Genomic DNA, 4,655 nt, shown 5'->3' on the forward strand with positions numbered 1-4,655 from the left:
TACAGAGGTGGGATGCAGGATTCCCAGGGTCTGTTCCCAAGCCTTGCCTCTGGCCTCCTGCATAACTGCAGGACATCTCCTCCCTCAGTGTGTTCTTCCTTGTAGGGTGTTAGAGTACTCAAATGCAGGACTTCACAGAGAGTGTTCCTACAGCTCATTATGTGGGCTGCAAAGAACCAGCTTGCTGCTTTGACATCACAGGCTAAGTAGCGAATGAATTGCTCCATGCCTTGGTTTTCCACCGACATAAAGAGAATATTCACCAGCTTTAGGATCTTGGATGGAAAAGAGATGCAAACACAAAAGTGCTACTCTTCTATTGAGAGGAAGAGACAGGTTAATTCTGTCCTTTGGCTCCCCAAGTCCATTGGGATTGGCATGAAATAAAGATGACAGGCTGGGCCCCTTTCTATTAAGATTTAAATTTAGCAAGGAACTGGAAAATTACTGGGAGCCTTATGTCTAACCTCTGCCTCCATTAGAAGGAAATATGCATAATTCTTGTCCCATTGCTAAATTTGAGTGAAATATCAAATGCCAGGCCAATAAAAGATCTGTCCAATGCAAACCTTATCTGCCCCAGATGCACATATCTGCTTACAATATCCTTTGTTAGTTAAATAAAACAGAACCATTGTTGCTAAGAAGTTAATATTGTTTAAGATTCACTGGCTAACACACAGAACACTTTCCTGAGTTCCCCCAAACACATTCCTTTTCTATTCTCTTATTTTCTTCCACCATTTTTCCTTTTCTTCTGACTTGTCTAGGGATCAAGTTTTCTTTAGGTGAACTTGGTTGCAAGGTGATATGAACTTTGAGGCAGGCAAATATTTCTGTTGATACAGTGAAGGGTAAATAGTTGTTCAGATCAGAGCAAACAATTAATTAGAGGAGAATACAACTAAAGTAATTCCCCAAGCATTAAACAGGAGCCTATTTTCTCTATCTCCCACCAGCCACCTTTTTCTTGATTATTTTCCTAACCTGCTTGTAGCCTTCTAAACCTCTGCTGCCAGCACGAAAAATTCCTTCCACCAAACAGTGAGTTACTGTGGTATAAAAGCCACAAGAGTGTTTCAACACCCCTACGAATAAATCCCCTGCAATGTTTTCTGTGATGTAGTTATTTTAATTTGCTCATCTTTTCTAGTGCTGGGGCAGTACATGACACAAATATCCACACAGAAATGAAAATAAAGAGAAGCACTTTATTACCAGAGCAGTATCAGTCAAGATGCCAGATGTAAAACATGTCCCTGGCAGAAGGATATCACTACATGGCAGGAGCGAGTGCTGCTAACGTCCGTCTGGCGATACCAAAGCTGCACTTCCTATCAATCTGCTAAAACCACCCCATCCCCTCCCTACGTTCCTTGCCCTGCAGCATTACAAGGCCTACCATTAAAAATACACCTCTGCCAGGACAATTCCACCCACCCCACAGGTGTCTGCTGACAGAACTCTGCCCGGCTGGGAGGTTACCACTTGGTGTCTCTGACTGATGTACCGTACACCAGCAGAAATCCAGAGCCAGCTGGGCTGTAAGCTGTGGATCCTTGGCTGCAGCACTCGATGCAGGGTAAGCGATGTCACAGCAAACTCCATGCCACTGTGCCTAGAAAATCCCGAGCATCTCTACATGAAGCTGCAGCCTGCAGCGTGGGCAGGCAGAGATACGCTGAAGGTATGTAGGCGAGACATACTCGCAAAACCCGAGAACGTCTTTCTGCTTTCAAAGACAGCGGTGATAAGTGTAACTTCTTTCTACAGTGTGTGCTTCCTTATCAGAGGTAAACATCTCAAATATTTGGCTTTCACTGACTACCAGTTCTTCTAGCCTGAAGATTGATGAAAAAAATTTTTGACAATCTGGAAAATGAAGTTTTTTGTTTTCCATACAAGAAAAGCAGAGAATTGGAGGCAGCAACGGAAGCTGCATGATCTAGAGATCAGTTTGAGAGTCCACAACAGACCTTTAAAGGGTCTAATTCCAACAGGCTGCAAGCGAGAAACTCCCTTAAGCCATGAGCAATCCTCATAACCACTCAAACAGCAAACTCCTCTTCAGCAAGCAAGAGGGGACCAAAATTCAACTAAAACTTCTGGCCCACGCACAAATTCACTCTGAATTTCTGCTGGCAGCAGGTAGGTCTCATTATGAGGATAATGTTCATCCCTGAGTGTATAACACAGCCAAGTGGTGACAGGTAAAGTGGACTGTCTCTGCACTGAATGCATTTGACACCATTTGTTAATTCTTCGAGACAGAAAGGTATGACATATGCCCCAGCACAGGAGAAATGACTGTCAAAAATTAAAATATGATTACGTGTGTTGACTGAGTTTGTCTTGCAAATGGCTGTCTGGGGGCTCCTGAAATAAAAGTCCCCAGATTAAAAAAAAAAAAATGCAATAAAGTAGTCAGTGAAGATGCATCGTTGCCCCATACTGCGCAAAATTATAACCTTTCGCCACATGTCATCAACCACTACAGGACAAAAGCTCACAGTGACTCATCCTGGCTGAGGTGGTAGTGATCTGCTGCTTCAGAGCATGAGGAATTCATCTGCTGCACAGTTCTGTCCAACGTGAAATCACACATGGCTGTGGTATATAATCATGACACTCACACATGACCCTGAGTGGGGCTTAAGTGTATCAACACTGCGAAAGTCTCAATTCAAAAGTGAATGTAAGAGCTAGATGGAATAACATGTTTCTTTTCAGACCAAGGAAGATCAATCAACAAAATCAGATTAAATGAAACGTTAAGCGGAACAGTTCCAAGCCCAAGAAAAATGATGCCATGATCAAAAAGAGTATCTCATCTCAGAAATACCTCCCTATCACTCCACAGTTAGACACAATCACAGAGCAGAACATAACTAAAGAGATGCAAAGCATCCATCAAAAAAAAAAAAAAAAGAAAAAAGAGAGCAGTACCCTACATCTCGACTGCAGAAGGGCTATTCTCTGCTGCCTTCAAAACATTTCATAATCCACACTCCTGATGAATTGGGATATCCTTTTTCAAAGCTGCAGAGCACTCACACTGGAACCAGAAACCAAGAAAAACCTCCCAGGAACTAAAGACTGTCACAAACCTCCCACTTGCTGATCCAAAATACAACTTTTCCAGCAGCTTTCTCAGCCGTAGGCCGTACATTACAGAAATACACATCACATGCACACATCTGAAAGCTTATGAGGACACTTCATGGCACAGACAACCCGGCCCTGCAAACAGCACAGCGAGAGGCCAGGTGAAACGTGGACAGACACTAGGCAGGTCACATCACTGCAAGGCACAGTGCTGCGCTGGTGCTTGGGGCAGGGGCAATGGCCAAGCAGCAGCAGATTGGAGGTTTCCAGCTCCACCCAGGGCGGCACGTATTTCCACGAACCTGTTACAGACTCTGACCAGGAGTCGTCTTTTACAAGTCCCTTCCTGCCTTACTTCATCTAATGCTGCACTCATCCACCTCTGCTCTGCGCGGGTGTTCAGCTGCCATGGACCCTGCCGTGCACATCTATTCTAGCTCTACAACAGCCCCTCCAAGTTTCCTCTTTCTTCCACCTCAGCTTACACAAGCTACTACCTACCTACTATTTTAGATTATACATAGCAACGTGATTGGGAAAACAGAAACGACAAGTTTGGGGATGATTTCCCTCCCTCCCCTCTTTGTTTGGTTTTCTGGAACTACTTCATCCCAAACATTTGTAAATAGTGCCTGGAGTTACATTCCAAGTTCCAGCAGTAAACACTAAACTAGCGAATATATATAGAGAAGGATCCCTGTTCTTCCAGTGTATCCAGGCAACCTTGCAACACAAAGTTAAAGCACAGCTATTTGTTCAAAAAGTGTTTTCACAGATATTTCCTCTTCCCCCTCCCCCCCTTCTCTTTTTCCATTAGGCACTACTTGTGTATTTATCATCTGGAAATTCTGTTCCCTTTTGCCCTTTTTTTCAAACCTTTGTAACAGCATGGACATTTAGCTTATAATAAAGTTGGATTTAGATTATGAAGACAGAAAGAAAATGAGCAGAAGTTTCACAAGAGCACCTGAATAACACATGCATAACATGCTGTGGTAACTCTGGAAACAAGATCATTTTCACATGCTATGGAAACCAGAATGCTGTAGGAAGACAAAACATCTACACAAACATTAAAGCAGGCTGAGAACATGGTTTAATATATCCTACCTTATACTAGTTGAAGTTTTCAGAATAAAACAAGTTCCCTCAGAGAACATAGCTCAGGTGGAACCAAAAATTTGCCCAAGGAAAATATATATTTTTATTAAATATTTCCAATTGAGAGTGCTTTGGCGTAAAGACAACATCTCAACAGGAAGTGGTTTTAATTTCAAAATGTCAATTCAAAATGAAAACTGCTACTCTGACATATTGGGTACCTTTATTTTGCTAGGCAATGTTGACATTTTATGTCAACATTTTTTATTTGAAAACCTTTTCAGAATATTTTTCTACTATACAGCTAAAAAGATTCAACTGTTGCTCCCTGTTCTGATCAGAAACCATTTTCTTCCTTCTAAAGCTTTCTGCTGGGCTAAAGAAGCCTCTCTGCTGAACATTCCCCCTCTCAGTGCCATTCTATTCTCTAAGTGCTCTGCAGTACATAG

The sequence above is a fragment of the Buceros rhinoceros genome, unplaced genomic scaffold (assembly GCF_000710305.1).
Source record: "Buceros rhinoceros silvestris isolate BGI_N320 unplaced genomic scaffold, ASM71030v1 scaffold1600, whole genome shotgun sequence".
NCBI classification, from domain to species: Eukaryota; Metazoa; Chordata; class Aves; order Bucerotiformes; family Bucerotidae; genus Buceros; species Buceros rhinoceros.